General features: G+C 40.5%; 1 protein-coding gene across 3 annotated transcripts in view; it reads right to left on the reverse strand.

Moving 5' to 3' along the window:
* Positions 1-21,094, reverse strand: part of MACROD2 (mono-ADP ribosylhydrolase 2) — a 3,190,351-nt gene that overhangs the window by 1,781,570 nt on the left and 1,387,687 nt on the right. The window lies entirely within an intron of this gene.

Here is a 21,094-nt window from a genome sequence, read left to right on the forward strand (position 1 = left end):
CGTTACGACGTTACAACGCACGGGAGCGGAGAACGGCGCCAAATTCAAAAAGGTAAACAAACACATTACATACAGTATACTGTATACTGTAATCTTATAGATTACAGTACTGTATGTAAAAAATACACACCCCCCTTGTCCCTAGTGGTCTGTCCAGTGCCCTACATGTAATTTTATATAATAAAAACGGTTCTTTCTGCCTGCAAACTGTAGATTGTCCATAGCAACCAAAAGTGTCTTTTTATGTCAAAAATGGTTTTAATTTTTATTATAATTATATTATTATTTTTTATAATTATTTATAATTATTTATTATATTATAATTTTGTTTTTAAAAAAATTTCATACCCGGGATGTTGTTGTTTGGTCAGATTTAAGTGAGTTATTCCTAAGAATTACAGGCCTACAGTATAAAACGCCAAATTTCCTTGCAAATAATGGTACAGCTTTCAGCACCTTTTTTCTGAAAGAATCATACCGCCAGGGAGGTTAATAGCAAGGAGCACATGGAAGGGCGACGCATGTCAAACACCAACAAAGAAAAAATCCCAGCTCAACATACCAGCCAGCCTGCAAATGCAGTAGTTTGAACCCTAACCTCAAAGAAGCACATGGATAGCATTAACTATATTCCTTTAGGAAAATACTTCTGTAGTGTCATAAGTATCAGTGAGTGCAGAAGCAGAGTAGGTGGGGAAGAGAACAAATTGAAAATTACAGGATCATCTTGAATTTACCTTAACGAGACCATCTCACCAGACCATGCATTTAAACAAGAGTGTATTGGTACATTCAATACATTTTAGGCATGTTATTTGCCTAAAAAATCCTCCCCTGTGTAAACATCCCAAAGCACCGAGACTGCTGCTGGGCACCAACATCTCAGATGTGAAATAATCAGCAAAAGCAGACTCAGAGCTGTCACGCAAGTGACTCTCTAGTATTCCCGTTGCTCCTCCTGTGGCTGCTAAATAAAGGTTACATAGGGGGGTTAGAAGAAGGGCAGGAAGAAATGGGCCAGCAATAATATCCACTCCCAGATGAAGAGAGGGCTATGATGTGGAAAAAAGAGGGAGGGGACTATACTACGGAAATTGACTGTTGCGGAAGAAGTCAAATTTGCTAGCAGGTTCAAAGACACGTTGTAAATTTTTAAAAATAAAAATGTTGCAAGTAAGCATTTAAAAAGCCAGATTTTTCTGGGCTTTTATGTGCTTTTAAGTTGTCTTTAAATACAAGTGACCTTTCTATGTAGTACGTGGTCATAGACCTGCATGGACCCAATTGTAGATACTTGCGAGCACTAAGGAGGGTTTTATAGTGTAATTTCAATGAAAGGGATCTTGTCGTTTAATTTTCACACCTGTTAAAATGCCAAATGGAAACTGACTGATAGTAATGGGCTACAGGCAACTCTTATTTCAGATATTTTGACAAGTACATTTCATTTTTTACTTTAGCACACAAGTATCCCCTATCAACACAAGTTATAGAAACTGCAAGCATTTACAGATCTGTAATTCCCATATATAACAATATCATGCTTTATACACACACTGTAAAGACTGCTGTCATTGTATTTTAAAATGAGTCACATTAAATATTCTTATTAAATAACAGGATTACTAGGTAAAGCAGAACGCCTCCATGTTGATAGATTAAGTTGAACATTTTTTTTTAAGTGGAAAATTCACAAGACCAAGACAAAATGGTATCTTATTTCAAACATCTGTTTTGGGTGATCCATGAAATGCACAGCTATGGAGCTGAACTCTTCCTAAGTGCTTTTATGCATTTTTCATTCTGCACTACAGAAGTTCCCTTTGATGCCATGAAACCCATTAACTCCTACACTGAATCCGTCAGTGTGTGCCCTCTCATAAATCTCACCAGGAACAACAAGAAAGTCAAAAATATGGGGATTTGATGTTGCCAAATGAATAGGCCCTTTTGGTAAATTGAAGAACAACTAGACAATTCAATGTCTCTTCATTAAATGAAATCTATGGTCATATTATAGCTTTTAGGATACACAAAATCTGTGATGAGTTTATCCATAAGTGTTTGCAATAGTGATAGTATTTGTAAATTATTTTAATACTGTATGTGCTTTAAAAAATTGTTTATTTTTAAAGTATTTAAATACATATATATTATAAGTACACAATACGGCAAAACTAAAATGGTGAAGGGATAAAACCCATGTCAGGGGGTTGGCAGATTTATCTATCCATTATACCTTTTAGGTGAGTGCAACCAATTTGCGTGTGTATTTTAATAAAGTGGATTTGCGCTATGCGGATTCCTCTTGTCTGTCCTTTCATATGAGGGAGAAATACCAACAATAGGACTCTGATACTGCACTGGAGGAGCGTTGAAGGAGGAGAGGACCAGATGAGTAGATACCCAGGATGTCCATATGTACCAGAGTCATCTGAACACAAGTGCTTATGACTCTTATGCCACGTACACACAATTGTATTTTCCTTCAGAAAAACCTTGGATGATTTTTCCGACAGAATTCCGCTCAAGCTTGGCTTGCATACACACAGTCACACAAAAGTTCTCTGAACTTTCGTCCATCAAGAACACGGTGACGTACAACACTACGATGAGCCGAGAAAATTAAGTTCAATGCTTCTGAGCATGCGTTAAATTGTTTCCGAGCATGCGTCAGAATTTTGTGCATCGGAATTGCGACAACGGAAAAATTTAGAACCAGCTCTCAATCTTTTGTTGGCGGAAATTCCCACAGCAAAAGTCTGATGGAGCATACACACGGTCGGAATTTCCATTCAGAAGCTCACATCGGACTTTTGCTGTTGGAATTTCCGATCGTGTGTATGGGGCATTAGGCTCCATGCACACTGGGCTTAAAAAAAATCTGTTCTCTTGGGGGTAAAAACGCTCATATAGAGCGTTTTTTGTACAAAGTGTAGACGTGTTTAGGTGACTTTTACCTTTTTTTCTGCAATGAGCTTCAATCAGAAACGTTGAGCTCAAAAGATGTCTGTAAACGTCCTATTGTGCATGGACACATAGGATAACATTGAGTAGCTTCTACAGACAGAACACAAAACTCCTGTAGAAGCAACGTTTTTTTTAAACCAGTGTGCATGGAGCCTCAATAGTTTGCATGTCCACAGAGTTTGGTGAGTGTGCAGACATCAGAGGGGAGCACACTATGGTGATTCATGCACCAGAGACATACAGGAGTAGATGCATATAATAGTAGTGGATGAGAGAAAGCAGCGAGTTCTCTTTATTAGCATGATGATGTAGAAGATGTTTATGGACACTGTTAATTGTGAATATTCATTTGGACACTATTTTTTTATTGATATGAGGTGAAGTGGAGTTTGGGATTTTTTTTTTTATTATTTTTATAGTATATACTTTGAAAAATTATGATTTGAAGTACACAAGAAGGTACAACTTTTTTTTGAGTTGGCTAAAATGGTGAATTGAAGTGTTAAGGTCTCCCAGTTACAGAGATTAATTTTCTATAGAACCAATGTCACTGGAAATAAAAATTAGAACATGCTAAATTCGCCACCAGAGCAGGAATAGAGGGGACACTTGTTCTGGTGACAGCTGTCTAATGCCTTGTACGATTGTAATTTCCAATGAAAAAAGTCAGACAGAATTTTTTCATCGGATATTCCGACCGTGTGTGGGCCCCATCTGACTTTTTTCTGTCGGAATTTAGAAATAGAACATGTTTTATTTTTTCCTATGGAAAAAAATCCTATAGGAAATTCCGATTGTCTGTGTGGAACTCCGACAGAGAAAAAAACACGCATGCTCAGAATCAAGTTGACGCATGCTCTGAGGCATTGAATTTAATTTTTCTCAGCTCGTAGTAGTGTTTTACGTAACCTCGTTTTGAACAGTCGGAATTTGGTTTGACAGCTTGAATGGAATTCCGACTGAAAATTCCATTGGATTTTATCCCACCGGAAATTCCGATCGTGTGTACAGGGCATAAGAGGGAACTTCCCTAATGTGACACAAATGACAAAAGCCCCTTTCACAAAGACTGTGCGATCAGGTCCACCCGTTTTTTGGCTGGACCTGATTGGACCTTGCAATCACCCCTATGGAGTGGCAGATGTTAGTGGTGACATGACACCTTGACATCCTTCCACTATCCGAACTTCTCATGTGTCAAAATATTCTGGAAACAATAAGCATGGCAAACAAGATCAACCTCTCCATCTCAGGGGGTATGTCTCGGGCTGCTATCTCATCTTTGCTGTTATCCGAGAGACCGTGAGAAAAAGCAGCCACAAGGGCCTCATTGTTGCATGCAACCTCTGCTGGCTGCCAGGGTACGGAAGTCACTGGCGTAATCAACAGTTCTCGTACCCTGTTTGATGGACATGAGGCAGCAGAAGTGGAGCGTGTGGGAATGTAAAACACCTTTTTAAAGGAAGCCACAAACTCTGGGTAACTCAAGACAACAGGTTTTTGTGTCTCCCATAGAGGGTTTGCCCAGGCCAAAGCTCTCTCAGGCCTCGTACACACGGCCGAGGAACTCGACGTGCCAAACACATCGAGTTCCTCGGCCAGTTCAGCCCTGAAGCCGCCGAGGAGCTCGGCGGGACGAGAGCTCCCATAGAACAACGAGGAAATAGAGAACATGTTCTCTATTTCCTCGTCGAGCTCCTCGTCGGCTTCCTCGGCCGAAAGTGTACACACGACCAGTTTCCTCGGCAGAATTCAGCCAGAAACTCGGTCGGAAGCTGAATTCTGCCAAGGAAACTGGTCGTGTGTACGGGGCCTTAGAAAGCAAAGATATCTCAAAACCTACTTTGCTTCTGTCTGTGGAAAACGCCTGGGGCAGCATATCAAAGTATATCTCAACCTGAATATCCAAACAAAGAACTTGCTGCTCCAGTTTGGTGATGAATAAGCGCACCTGTTAGTGTATGAAACGTGTCTACCATTTGAACTGTTTGTAACACTTGGGATGCTTGTTTGTAAAACAAGAATTTTGATGGATCTTGGAGTGTTGCCATTTCTTCGGTGTATATCCCTGGTTGAGAAACCCTCTGCATTGAACTGGATCACCCCTAAATCATTGGTAAGTGGAGCGAAACCAGACATACCACTTATAAAGGTAATACTCAAAGTGGGTGCCTGCACAGAGACTGGGGCAAGAGCAGGGTTGGCCTACAACACAACGTTCTACCGGAGTGGCCACAGTGGGAGATTCCAGGTGAGCCGTGAGACTCAGGAGCGTCTGTAACGTCATGGTGGTGATGGTATAATGTACATGTCTGTTTGCAAGTTCTAATAAAAACTATTTGAAAGAAAATATGTTTAGGGGTTTTTGGTTATTGCAATAATACAGCATGATGTTCTGGCAGGAGGATCTCTTTCATTTGAATCTGTTACTATTTCAGTAAATGGGATCATAGATGATGTGGACTGTGGTGTACAAAATGTTTCTTGGGAGGCTCACAATGAAATGACATGGCACAGGGACCCAGCAGTGCGACACCAAACAAAGCACCGCCATAACATCTTTTTAACAACCAGAACTTCACCAAATCACACATTTAACAATATTTTCTGAAATGTTTTTTTTTCCACTTTCAGTGATTTAAACCACTTGTTCTGTGTCAATAATAAATTACTAGCATGCCAAGTGCTTTGTAATCAGATTTCTTCATTGCATGCAATAAAGCTAAACTACATTTTCCAGATAGTTCATTAAAGATGAACTTTGAGAACAAAAACTTTCACTTAAATATAAACAGAAAAGCACAGAACATATTGGCCTCACAAAGCAAGTATTACTGTTTATCAAGAATAAAATGTGAGTAATACTCATAAACATTAAAAGGTCACTTGGCATATTAAGATAATCCCAAAACCACATGCATGGGAAGAATAAACTTCCAATGACCAGCACCAGCATCCAACACAATGGGATTAATTTACTAAAGGCAAATAGATTATTCACTTTAAGAGTGAGTTCATACTAGTGTGAATTGGATGTGGGTTTCCCCCACATCCAATTCACATGACAGGAGATTGTGAATGGCTCTCTATGGTGCTGGTTCACACATCTGTGGTGCACATTGCACAAGGGTCCTGTGCGTCTTTTGCTCAGTTTCAGATCTGAATTCAGGCAGATATTCAGGCCTAATTCGTCCCTGAATCAGAGAACAGGGACGCACCAGACCCCTGCTGTGTTTACGTGTGAATACAGCCTAAAAGGGAAGGTGCTCTTTGCAAGGGAGATTAGTGAATGAGGTGAAGCTCTGCTTACTTCCATAATCCAATCATGTAAGTAAAGCATTTTTTTTTTTTTTTTTACTTGCGCACAATTGAGAATCCTTTGCAAAATGAAATTTTACAATATTCAGTAAGCTCTGTGGAAAATTGCAAAGTGTGACTTCCCTTGCAACGTGAACAGCCTATAGCTGCCTTTAGTAAATCAACCCAATGGCTATTAAAAGCTTAATGTTGATAATGGCTGATACAGGAGAGGAAAGGTAAAGGAGATGCAATTAGAAATGGGTGGGGCCCTAGAAACCAATCAGCCATTTTAAGCACTAAGCTGTTGATAGTCATTGTAATGAATATTGGTGGTCGTGGGTGGTCTATCCTTTTTATCTATGTAGTTTAAAGATTATCTTGATATGGCAACTGATCTTTTTAACCTCCCTGGCGGTATGATTCTTTCAGAAAAAAGGTGCTGAAAGCGGTACCATTATTTGCAAGGAAATTTGGTGATTTGTATTGTAGGCCTGTAATTCTTAGGAATAACTCATTTAAATCTGACCAAACAAGAGTCTAGTAGGCATCCCGGGTATGATTTTTTTTTAAAAACAAAATTATAAATTATAATATAATAAATAATTATAAATAATTAGAACAAATAATAGTATAATTATAATAAATATATAAATTATAATAAAAATTATTCAATAATGTAATCAACTCAAAATCACTGAAATTTGCTCAGTTGCAGAATTGTCGTTGTCATTACTTTTATTTTTTTATGACAAATTTTCACACAAATCGCTATCGCTCAATTCTGCAAGTGATTATGATTTATTATCGCTGTTTTCTAGCTGCTCTAAAACCATTTTTGACATTTTTGAAAAGACACTTTTGGTTGCTATGGACAATCTACAGTTTCCAGGCAGAAAGAACAGTTTTTATTTTATAAAAGTACATGTAGGACACTGTGCAGACCACTAGGGACAAGGGGTGTGTGTATTTTTTACATACAGTACTGTAATCTATAAGATTACAGTATACTGTATGTAATGTGTTTGTTTACCTTTTTGAATTTGGCGCCGTTCTCCGCTCCCGTGCGTCGTAACGTCGCAGGGAACGGAGATCGGCGGCACAGGAGGACGCTGTGTGAATCGAGCGAGGTCCCGTTCGCTCACACAGCGCGGTGGCATCGCTGGATCCAGGGACAAGGTAAGTAAACACTGTCTGTGGATCCAGCGAGGCAAGCCCGAGTCTGACTCGGGGTTACCGATCCTAGCAAAAGAATCTAACCCCGAGTCAGACTCGGGAATACCACCAGGGGGGTTAAATTGGTCATTAAAAACGATCATGTGTAGGCTCCAGAGCATTTTTCTCGACGTGAAAAATGGGCATTAAAAATTTAGAACATGCTCTAATTTTTCGCATTGTTTTTCACGTCGTGAAAAACGGTCGTGTGTAGGCTTTAACGACGGGAAAAAAACGTGCGTGCTCAGAAGCAAGTTATGAGTCGGGAGCACTCGTTCTGTTAAAACTAGCATTTGTAATGGAGATAGCACATTCCTCACGCTGTAACAGACTGAAAAGCACGAAGACTGAAAAGCGCGAAACGTCTCTCACCAAACATTTACTAACACGAAATCAGCAAAAGCAGCCCAAAGGGTGGGGCCATCCGAATGGAACTTCTCCTTTATAGTGCCATCGTACGTGTTGTACGTCACCGCGCTTTGCTAGAGCATTTTTTTTCACTATCGTGTGTATGCAAGGCAGGCTTGACAAGAATCACGTTGAGAAAAACTTATTTTTTTCCATGACATTTAAAACAGTCACGTGTACGCGGCATAAGAATTAATACAAATGCCATTTGTATTTCTACAATATTTGCGTAGCCTGGATTTCAAGCTATGGCTGCAGAAGATCTACTGATATTCCTCTTATTTATTTCTAATCCCTGATATCTCAAGGGTATTACTCAACACAACAAATCTATTATATTATTACTTTCCACAGGTAACTGTTTAAAGATAGGCTCAGCACAGATTCCAAACTACAGGCTGTATGTATAATTCATGTACATAGAGCCAGGGTTCTAAAGGAGAATATGGATGTTTTCAACACACAATCTACATCATCAATTTGCATGACATGCGGGAATCTGTGCTCCAGGCTGAAATTAAACCTTTCCAGATCCTGTAAGGTTGGTCCAATGAATTTCATCTTATACAACAATGCCATACTCGTGGAAAGACAGGATCTTGAAGGTTAATGTACCATTTTAGTTGAAGCTCTGTAAAAGCCCCAATAAAATGCAACTGAATGATGTGCACTGGGGACAGCAAAAGTGGATTCTGGAAACTATTTAAGGGTTTAGTCCACGGGCAGCTCACAGCAGGCTTAAGCTAATCACATTGTGCTGTTATATATATATTTTTTTTTTTCTGCTGCCTTGAAAATGAAAACATTTGATTGGACACAATAAATTCTCCATGTTTGTTTAGTGTAGCGGCACATCAGAATGGCCCTTTATGTGCATTAAGCATAACTTTGTAATAATATGCAGCCTTTAAGACTGCTTGACTAAATGCAATGCAATTTCTGCAGTGCTTCAGTAGTTTGCCATCTTTAAATTGTTTCATGTATAGGTAAACAAATTACATTTTAATAGGTCACCAAAAACATTATTGGGCACTATTATTGTTTTGTTCCACACAGCAGGTTTCCACTTCTGGCCCTCAAGACCCCAGAACGGCCTGTGTCTCAGCCCGCTGAAACTGCCATTTTGATTGAGTCTCCACAGCTCAAGCATGTATATCACTAACTCTGGTCTATAAATCAAAACCTATTATCTGTGGGGTTTTTTTTGCATCTACATAGACATGAGATTTTATGGTTCATTTTCTCTAATAGGCTTGTCTCCTCCAGCCACACAAGATATATAGCACCTTTATTAAAAGGACCTATGTGTATAATCTCTGTCCAGTAAAACAAAAAAGGGATAGGAAAAGAAGAATCACAACATTACAAAACTTTTTATTTTATTAAAACATCATGAGAAACAGGTTTTATGCTGCTAGGTGCCAAATATATATATATATATATATATATATATATATATATATATATATATATATATATATATTTTTTTTTGACCAATAGCCTTTTAAGCTTAAATTGGCATACAGTAGGTGAACTCGATATTGTGTCAATCTCGCTCCCTTTCTCGGCGATATTGACCACCTACGAGCCCCATCGCGGGAGCCAGCGCCAGCGGCTTGCCGCGATGTAGACAGAGCCGTCATAGAAGCGACGGGAGATCCGACTTGGATTCCCGCCAATTCTACACGTGTGCAGCGTTTGTTATGAATCCTGAGGGGGAAGTCCCCGCCGGATTTTAAATAAAAATCCGGCATGGGTTCCCCCCTCAGGAGCATACCGGGCCCTTAGGTCTGTTATGGGTTGTAAGGAGAGCCCCCCTACGCCGAAAAAAATGTTGCAATTCTACAAAGTTCTAAAAAAAAAGAAATATGAAAGAATGTAAAATAATTATGTTTGCAGACCTGAACCACTAAACCCATGCTGAAAAGGCCCAAAAAGATAAATCGGTACTGTCCACAAGTACGGATGCTGGTTCAGGAAAAGCAATGCGATGCTCTGAACAACTAAGGCCCCATGCACACGAGAAGCAAATGCAAACACATGTAAACTCAAGTTTTCAAAGACCCGTTTTTGCCGAGAATTTCCGTTTTACCGCGTTTGCGGCTATCAGCGTTCATAACAAAGACATTGTAGACCCTCCCAAAGCTTTGAAACGCAAAAACGTTTGCGTCTGAACCCAAAATTTTGCGTCTGAAAAAACGAGCCTAAACCCAACTGCTTTAAAACGCAAAAAAAGTGAATGTGTGCATGGACACATAGGATAACATTAAATGTGTTCAGGGGCAGTTGAAAAAAATGCCCAAATGCCTCTGAACTCGAGTTTACCAGCGTCTCGTGTGCATGGGGCACATAGGTTATTTAACCTTAGGTTAAAAAAAAGCCAACTTGCTTTAAAATTAACCTATGGATTCCTAACCGATGGGAAAAAAACGATCGTTAGTAGGCATGTCCATCGGTTAAAAATCCATGCATGCTCAGAATCAAGTCGACGCATGCTTGGAAGCATTGAACTTCGTTTTTTTCAGCACGTCGTTGTGTTTTACGTCACTGCGTTCTGACACGATCGTTTTTTTAACTGATGGTGTGTAGGCACGACGAACCATCAGTCAGCTTCATAGGTTAACCTAGGACAACGGTCCTTCAGACCGTTGTCCTCTGGTTAACTTATCATGTGTACGAGGCCTAATATGTGTGGCATTCACTATAAGGTTGGCTATGTAAATATGGCATTACCCTGAAATATTTTGGCCTTCTGGAGAGTGTTATTTTCATATATTTACCAGAAAGAGGTGCCAAAGTCTTGACGTTCGTGAAGTCATGATATCTTAAGCCTCGTACACACAATCGGACTTCCATCTGACTTTTCCGTGGATTTTTGTGCGAAGGGGCGTTGGCCATGAACTTGGTATGCATACACACGGCAGAACATTTTCAGCCAACATACACCAAACCACATGGTTTTTCAGCTCTTTACCGCCACCCTTTGGGCAAATTCTGCTATTGTTGTCTGATGTTTAGTATTGGTTCGCGGCATGCGTGTTTGTACTTTGGATTTTAGTCTGATGGATTTGTGTACACACGATCGGATGTTTTGTTGGACAGTTTGAGAGCATGCAGAGCCAAAATTTGTTGTCGTAAATTCTGACAACAATTGTCCAATGGAGCATACAGACGGTCGCATTGTCCGACAAAACATGTTCGTCGGACAATTGTTGTCGGAATATCCGAACATGTGTATGGGCCTTAACAAGCAAGTAAGTTGGTTTGAACACAAGGAAAAGGAAAATTGAGGATAATGTTGTGAAATTAAAGTGGAACTTCAGTAATTGTTTTTTAAAGTTTTGAATAGGGTGGAGAAGAATTAGAACCTTGCTCAGATGTTTATTTGCATTGTGCTTCCTTTGGAAACTATCATGCACCTTTGCTCTTCATCTTTCACACATGTGCCCTGCAGTCTCTATTATTGTTTTATGAAAAAAAAATCCAACAGTGAACACATTTTCTATAGGGATGAATAAAGGTGGGAGTGAGGCTTATAAAGTGGCAGCATTGTGGCCCGTTAGGACAGTGAAGATCTTGGAGGTGTGGGGAAAGGCATGTGTAAGGCCCCGTACACACGACCGAGGAACTCGACGTGCCAAACACATCGAGTTCCTCGTCGAGTTCAGTGTGGAAGCCGCCGAGGAACTCGGCGGGTCGACTTTTGCCATTGAACAACGAGGAAATAGAGAACATGTTCTCTATTTCCTCGCCGAGGTCCTCGTCGGCTTCCTCGGCCGAAAGTGTACACACGGCCGGGTTTCTCGGCAGAATTCAGCTCTGAACCGAGTTTCTGGCTGAATTCTGCCGAGAAACTTGGTCGTGTGTACGGGGCCTAAGACTTGGTGGGCTGCTGGGTTGGGGAAGTCAGGGCCATCTTTAAAGTTATTTGGACACTGGGAAAAAAAATCTTGGGGCGCCCCCATGCAATTTTGCTCTCCACCTGCTCTGAGATATACAATAAATATCAGCTAGCCTTAAAATCAATTTACTGTATTAGATCAGGCAGTGATTGCGATTGGTTGCTAGAGGTTACAGCATTACATTACTACTTAATGACTGGTTGCTAGAGGTTACAGCACACATTACGGCTCACTGATTAGTTGCTAGAGGTTACAGCACATGATTTATTTTTGTTGATTGGTTGCTAGAGATTACTGTACAGTAATACTGATCACTGATGGGTTGCTAGAGGTTACAGCACATCATCTCTTCACTGCAGAGGGGCATGATATATATATATATATATATATATATATATATATAAGAAGGCCAGTATGGTGGCCTGAGTTTATGGGAGGAGCCCGGAGGGTATTTAAGCAGCCCACTCACACATACTCTTTGTCGGTTGTGCAGTACTACACGTCAATGGGCCGACTCTTCCCAGCTCACCTCATGTCCGTGAGTCTGCGCATTCAATCACATTCGACACCCTCCCGCCCTTCCCTTTTTCAGGGCACTTCTCAGCATGTCCTTCTTCAATTAACTACCCATTACTTACCTTGGGTATGCCCCCTTTTCTTGGCATACTGACCAGACCACCAAGGCACACTTCAGGTCTATTTATGTTGTAAGTCTTGTCGCGTGTTTATGTGATCCACATCTCTCTCGGTCAGAGGGTAACGACCATAAATATATATATATATATATATATATATATATATATATATATATATGAATGATATGAGTGCCATCGGCCTCAGCTATTTACATATGAATGCTCCCAGTATTTACATATGAATGACTGTTATTTACATGTAAACACAGGATCTGCAGATGAGTCATTTGCACACAACAATAGGGCAGAGCTGAGAAGCATTAGTAGCAGCACTTCACACTGAGATACCAGGACACAGCAAAGGACTAAAAATCCAATGGACAAAGGAATTTAAATTGGCATAGTTGGCAAGTTTGAGGCAGCTGCTTTGGGCCCCACAACAATGACAGGGCCCAGGGCAGCTTCCCTTTTTGCCCTGCCTTAAAGATGGCCCTGGGGGAGTTCAGATATTCTTTATAGCTAGTGGGTTTGCATAAACGCCCATCGACTCATTTTCAGGAGAAGGTCAGGAATGGCAGCAGCAAAATGTTTCTAAAGCTTACTTTAGGAAAATGAAAGTTTTGCTGTAATAATCATTAACAAATTTACCTTCCAGATGTGCACGGCATAACATATATAATAAATTGGAAGTTTTAAATACAATAAAGTGCAATATGATAACAAATCCACTTTATTTGTCATCCAACTGTAAGAATTCTGCACTAAGTTGTGTGTGTTTTAAACAATGCTCAGAAAATAATTTATATATTTGAAGAGGTGTTATGAGATCAGTCTCATTGTTTGCACTAGAATTAGTTGCTTTCGAAGTGAACCCCATTTTTAGACAGCCAAATTTAATTGAAGACTGAACAACCCAGTCTAAAAAGAAAGGTCAGGAGTCTGCAAAGCAATAAAGGAGCGGAGAAGAAAAATGATGACTATAAATGTTTTAAAAAGGGCAGAGAGCAAGGGACTGCAGAAGAGTCAGGATCCTGCTTAGAATCCACAGATGTGTTTGTAAATGACGGAAGCAGGGCTCTGCGGCTCTCTTACTGCTCAGTTACATGAACACTGCAAGAGCTTTTAGACTTCCATTAGTAACTTTACCTATTAGGTAAATTGAAGGACTTCTTGAAACTCAGAGAAAGTGGTTTTCAAAAGATGGAAATCTACATAATTATAGCCAGCTTACTCAAAGATTCCAGAAGGGTTTTAATGTTACGGCTGTCTATTTTCCCAATATGTACATGAGTTATGCCACGTACACACGATCATTTTTCGGGTTGTAAAAAATGTTTTTTTTTTAATGTCATTAAAAACAATCGTGTGTGGGCTTCACACACGAACAAGTACTTAAACATGGCATCAGCCTCCAGTATGCCCTGTACAGCAACATTTGGACTGAGACAAGGAAGGGCAGCACTAGGAGCCAACCAGGTCCTGTCATATGCACATAGGCTGACAGGGAACACATAGACAGGAGGTAACAGAAAAATTAGAAGAGTACATAACCAATCAGTGTGTTGCACAGCATTACCTTCACACACTATTAGCGCCAACTAAAAACAATCAAAGAGCTTGTGGAAAAGGTTTTCCAATTAAGTGAATGAGGTCTGTGGGGGCCAAATATGAAAGGGTTTGTGAATAATTGAGCCTGAGAATGGGGGGTAAGGCATGGTATAGTAACGGGGGTGAGCCTAATATTGGCATGTGCCAAAATAGTGGCAAAAGTTGCAGTGAAAACCAGCAGTTTAAGAGAATGATCGTGGTGCACACACTGTTCTGCAGAAAAATATTGCACTAACAGTGGTGAAGTAAGAAATGTCACAGCATCAGCGTGACGATAAAATGCCCCTGAGTTGGTGGTGCCACTGGAAGGAGAAAAAATATACCCTGTGTCGGTGGTATCACTGGAAAAAAAATATTACTGCATGGGTGTCATTAGCAGGAAAAAATGCTCCTATGTTGGTGTCAGTGGGGAGAAAAAAATTAGCTTTATCAGTAGTGTCAATCTGAGGAGAACTGCCTTTGTATTTGTGTCACTGGGATGAAGTAGGAAAGATGGTGAGATTGGCACTGTGGGGTGCAATGAACTAAGGGGCTGTGGGTGGCTACAAGTAATGGAGGGGAACTGAAGGGAATGGAAGGTAGGGTGGATATAGGATGGGGGATGGGGCTTTGAGAGGAAGAAGGGAGCTCTGGTGCCTAGTTGCTCTCTCCACCCTCCATGTATTCAGACCTTCTTCTCAGCTTGGTGCCTTGCCCAGGCCACTTCTTGTCCCTGCTCAGGTGATAGGTCACAAAACAAGGGGAAACAGGAAGAACGGCAGTACACCCAAACTCTCCAGTGGGTACCTGTATCGAGAAGGAGGTCTGTTCTGACCAGTAGACATGTGCAATTTTTTTAGTTACGAATAAGTTTTCCGTAAATTTTCGTTATTTTAGTTGATTCGTTACATACAAATGAATGAACGGTTTAGCGCAATTAATAATGAATAACGATATTTTCAAAATAACGAATATGGAAAACAACGAAGATACGAAAGAAGAAAGAAACAAAAACAAAATTACGAAAAACAAAATGAACAAAAATGCAAATTTACTAATATTCGAAGACCGAAAAGAAAACAACCGAAATGCCGAACAAAGAATAAAAAACGAAAATCAAAACTAACAAAAAATAAATTACGAATCTTCGGAAAACGGAAATGAAAAAAACGAAAATACGAAATAATGTAAATTAGCTTTCGTTAGTACTGAAATATTTCTGGACATTGACCAATAGCCACTGAGCGCTGTCCCTTTCCTCTGAAGAGCTTTGTTCTTTCCCCAATGAGCTTCTTTCTCATTACCTCCTGGCTCCTTGTGTCTTTTTTTGTGTTAGACTGCAGTGCATCTAATTTCTAGATTTGTATTTGTAATATCTGACATATTTTAGTTTTCTCCTACCTCAGACTTCATTCTAGACAGGGTGTGTGTGCTAACTAAGACAGTCAAGTCAATCGCAGTAAAGTACGAATTACAAAATTACGACGAGTAGTGTGTCGAATAAACGTAAAATGTATTCTAACAGAATTACGAATGCAATAAAATCTACAAAAGTAAGTTTTTACAATCAAAGGAAATTAGACACGAAAATACGAATGATCATAAAGCAACGAAGATATATTTCTTAGGAAAATACGAACGCGGCATAATGGAAAATATAATGTAAATACGAATAGCAAAACAACGAAAATTAAACCAACGTAAAAATAAAGGGTCAAATAAAATCATTTTAAAAATACGAACGCGGCAAAATACAAAATATAACGAAAATACTAATCTCGATTCAACGAAAAATAAACTAACAGAAAAAAACGGAGACGGAAAAAAAAGTGTTACGAAAATACTAAAGAGTACGAATACGATAACTAACGTCTTACGAAATTACGACTCGTTACGAATCACGATAAACGAACAGAAAAGAAACAGAAATAAATTAAAATTTTTGCTGTGCACATGTCTACTGACCAGGTGCCCCTTCTCCCTGCTCTCTCAAGCCTGGTACACACAACCGAGGAACTCGACGGGTGAAACACATTGTTTTCCTCGTCGAGTTCCTTGTTAGGCTGTCGAGGAACTCGACAAGGCAAGTTTCTCTATTCCCATCGAGGAAAAAGAAGACATGCTTTTTTTTGGCTTGACGGGGTCCTCGACAGTTTCCTCGTCGAAAAATGTACACACGACCGGTTTCCTCGGCAAAAAAAAAATCCCAGCAAGTTTCTTGCTGGTTTTTGCCGAGAAACTCGGTCGTGTGTACGAGGCTTTACAATCACAATTGGGTGACATTGGGAGGAGAGAGCAAAATTCTCCCTCTAGCAGCTATCCTGGTCCTTGCTCTGCCTGATAAGAGTTGCATTGTAGTCACTTTCTTAGTACTTTACTACAGTACATGTGTGGTATACATAAAAAATACATATATATAGCCAGATTCAGAAAGATTTACGATGGCGCATCAGTAGATACGCCGTCGTAAGTCCGAATGCGCGTATCTTTAAGCGTATTGTCAAACTGAGATACGCTTCTCTATTGCTAACATACGACCGGCATAAGTCTCCTACGCCGTCGTATCTTAGCTGCATTTTTACGCTGGCCGTTAGGGGCGTGTAAGTTGATTTACGCCTAGAATATGTAAATGAGCAAGATACGCCTATTCACAAACGTACTTGCGCCCGATACGCTGTTTACGTAAGGCGTTTTTCAGGCGTAAAGATAAACCACCAAAAAGATGGCGCAGCCCATGCAAGGTATAGACGTCGGAAGTGCCGTTGTATTTTACGCTGTTTGCGTAAGCGTACGTGAATGGGGCTGGGCGTAGGTTACGTTCACGTCGAAAGCAATGAGTATTTGCGACGTGATTCTGAGCATGCGCGCATGCGCCGTACGATCGGCGCTTCATTTACATGGGGTCACGATTCATTACCATACAACACACCCCCTACCTGCCTATTTTGAATAAGCGTTGTTACGCCTGGCCATTTGCGCTACGCCGACGTAACTTAGGAGGCAAGTTCTTTGTGAATACAGTACTTGCCTCACTATGTTACGTCGGCGTAGTGCAAATGGGATGCGCTACGCCGGCATAAAGATACGCGCCTCTACGTGAATCTGTCCAAAAGTACATAGAGGAGAGTGATGATCGGCATACATTGTAGTATCTGGCATACTATAACAGCTTTTCTTATGAAAATAGATAAAGACTATTCTGTGACTTACAACCTTTAGAGAGCTGACAGTAAAATGCCTAGCCCTGTTCATAATGTGTTCTTTAAATCTGAACTTGAAAATCCAAGCTGTAGAGTAAGAGCACTGCTACAATCTGGCTGCTGAATACCTACAGGCAACACCGGTGAGCACACATCTGGCAACTTTTGCTGCAAAATCTTAATTACAACATCGTAACTCCTGATCCAATCTACTAAGGAGATAAATGTGGAAGGAAAAAATATATACGTAGTCAGGAGGGATAATGTCACCTTTGTATTTTCCTTCCATTATTTATTAACACATTAGCTTTACTGTATGTAGGGTACAGTCTCACAGCATCAGACTAATTGTATTTTCTGTATGCCTTTATGCAGAAAAACATGATCGCAGCAAATATGTTAACAATTATACTGATTGTGACTAGTAATCATTAAGGTTTCATGGACATAATTATTACAATAATAAAAAGGTTGTGATTATAGCTTAGAATGGTTGTTTTATATATATATATATAGACATAGCACATCAGGCTGGGCAAAAAAATTTAAGATTCATTTGGCAAATTTTGATGTTATGTACATGAAAAATATTGTGCACTGATATTACGCAGCATTAAAAAACCTTCTTCGTCCTCCAACTCTTGACTAGAATAGAGACATTAGGCTGGGTCTAAAGGGTTGTGATGTTGAAATCTCGGCTCATCTGATTTTGAAGCCACCATCATCTTAAAATATAAATTTACTTTCATTATTTATTTATTTTTTAAGGGCGTGAAATTAAAGACCGATTATAGAAAATAAGCCCGAGGCAAAGAAGCTGCTTTGCCTCCCCTTCCCATCACTTGACTATAAAAAAATAATTGTGAATGAATTGACAGGTAGGTGCACAATTTCAACTAATTGTGCCATCTCCTTGGTTTACAGCAGGGAAGAGAAAAATGAACCTGGGCTTCTGCCTAGGTTGCTTTGTTGATGATCTGGCCCTGGCTATGGTGTCCTTAATGTTTGATTAGATGGCACAAAATTCAGTGAATGACTCTAACTTTAAAGGTATAAAAACAATCTCAAAGGTGCCTGTACCTAATTGCAGCAGCTTTCAGGATTCTCTGCTTCGCTTAAATGCCAAGCCAGTCTGACAAGCAAAGCTTAGGCCCTGTACACACGGTCGGACAAAACCGATGAGAATGGTCCGACGGACCGTTTTCATTGGTTCACCGCTGAAGTGGCCGTACGGCCTGATATGTGTACACACCATCAGTTCAAAATCTGATCGGGTCAGAACGCGGTGACGTAAAACACACGACGTGCTGAAAAAAACGAAGTTCAATGCTTCCAAGCATGCGTCGACTTGATTCTGAGCATGCGTGGGTTTTGAACCGATGCTTTTCTGTACTAACCATCGGTTTGGTCCGATCGGGCAGCGGTCCATCGGTTCGGTTTTGAAGCATGTTTTAAAAATTTGGACCGAAGGAAAACAGACCGATGGCCTATACACACGGTCGGTTTGGTCCGATGAAACTGAACTTTGGTTCATTCTCATCGGTTCGGTCCGACCGTGTGTACGGGGCCTTAGACACTCTCATGGTATGCCGTAGCCTGCCCACTCCCTCTCACAAATTCCAGCATCACTATACTGGTCTGCCTGACTAACCAATAGGATTGTGTGGCAGGTGGGAAGGGGAGAGGGGGGGTTGAAGGGTTATGTTAACATAAAAAAAAGTAGGCATTCTGCAACCAGCTCAAATATTTTTGTAGTAGTAGCCCAGTTCACAGTGTATATGATGTCATTGTCAGACTCATGGGCCCAAGGAAGAAATAGTTTTTGCCCTTTTAAGAATCTTCAGGCAGCAAACGTTATATTTATGTATTACCTGTTTTGCACCAGTACTCACGAACAGAGAAAAAGTTCAGACTCGAACGGCGAACCCGATTAAAGTCTTAATTTGAAAAAACAGAAGTCCCCATTTTGAAGCCTTATATGCAAGTAATTGGCCATAAAAATGGTATGGGGGTCTGGGTACTGCCCTGGGGGACATGTATCAAAGCAAAATATATTAAACACTTTTTTTTACAGGCACAGTGATTTTAATGATGCTTAACTACTTGCTGACCGCCCACCGTCCTTTTACGGCGGCAAGTCGGCTCCCCTGCGCGAGAGCCCGTAGTATAACGTCGGCTCTCGTGCAGGCCACTAGGGTTCCTGATTCCTGTGCGCGTGCCCGGCGGGCACGATCGCCGGGCCACGCGATTGCTCGTTACAGAGCGAGGATCGGGAGCTGTGTGTGTAAACAAACAGCTCCCGGTCCTGTCAGGGGGGGGGGAATGCTGATCCTCTGTTCCCACAATGTATGAACAGAAGATCAGTCATTTCCCCTAGTGAGGCCACCCCCCCCTACAGTTAGAACACACCCAGGGAACATACTTAACCCCTTCCCCGCCCCTTAGTGTTAACCCGAATCGAATTAATAATCAAATGCATTTTTATAGCACTGATCGCTATAAAAATGCCAATGGTCCCAAAAATGTGTCAAAAGTGTCCGAATTGTCCGCCATAATGTCGCAGTACCGAAAAAAAAAACGCTGATCGCCGCCATTACTAGTAAAGAAAATATTTATAAAAATGCCATAAAAATACCCCCTATTTTGTAAACGCTATAACTTTTGCGCAAACCAATCAATAAACGCTAATTGCGATTTTTTTTACCAAAAATATGTAGAAGAATACGTATCGGCCTAAACTGAGGAAAAAAATGATTTTTTAATATATTTTTGGGGGATATTTATTATAGCAAAAAGTAAAAAATATAATTTGTTTTCAAAATTGTCGCTCTATTTTTGTTTATAGCGCAAAAACTAAAAACCGCAGAGGTGATCAACTACCACCGAAAGAAAGCTCTATTTGTGTGGAAAAAAGAACGCCAATTTTGTTTGGGTGCCACGTCGCATGACCGCGCAATTGTCAGTTAAAACAACGCAGTGCCAAATTGCAAAAAGTGCTCTGGTCTTTGGGCAGCAATATGGTCCGAGGGTTAAGTGGTTAAAGTGCTACAATAAAAAATGAAAAATTCCTTTAAATATAGTACCTGGGGGGGTCCCCTTAGTCTGCCTGTAAAGTGGCGCATCTGTAGCATGAACAGAACATGCTGCAGGAAATATGACATTTCTAAAAAAAATGTTTTTTTATGAAAAAATGCCAAAAAAATAAAAAAATTCGGCAAATTTAACATTTTAAATGTTAAAAAAACGTAGTCTATACCAGGACCTTGGGATCTGGTATGAATTTTAAGGGAACCCCCACGCCTATTTTTTAAAAAAAAAAAACATGGGGTCGCCCTAAAATCTATACCAGACCTTTATCCGGGCATGTGAGCGTCCCTCCCTCCTTCTAAATCATACCAGGCCGCTTCCCCTTAACATTTTGATGGGGACAAAGGCCTCATTCCCACAACCCTGGGCTGTAATTGTAAGGGACTAGTGGGCAGGGGGCTTATCAGAATCTGAAAGCCCCCTTTAACAAGGGGACCCCCCAGATCCCTACTTCCCCTATGTGAATGAGTATAGGGTGCATAGTACCCATTTACCAAAAACGTTCTAAAAACACAGACAGTTAAATTAAACAGTAAAATAATTTTACTAAAAATAAAAACCAGTGTCCCCCCGATGTAAATCCATTGTCAATAACACTGCCTGACGCACCGCTGGAACTAAAAAAAAAAAAAAAAAAACACTCCACTGTCAACTAAGGCAAACCACTGGATGCTTGGCTTGCCGTTTGACAGTTTTTATATAGGAAAGGGTGGGGCCACCTGGCAACATCACCTGGTGGGACTGCCCCCTTGTGACATCACTGACTCAGCATGCACCAGCCAGCGATGTCACA

Source organism: Rana temporaria, chromosome 4, assembly GCF_905171775.1.
Source record: "Rana temporaria chromosome 4, aRanTem1.1, whole genome shotgun sequence".
NCBI lineage: Eukaryota > Metazoa > Chordata > Amphibia > Anura > Ranidae > Rana > Rana temporaria.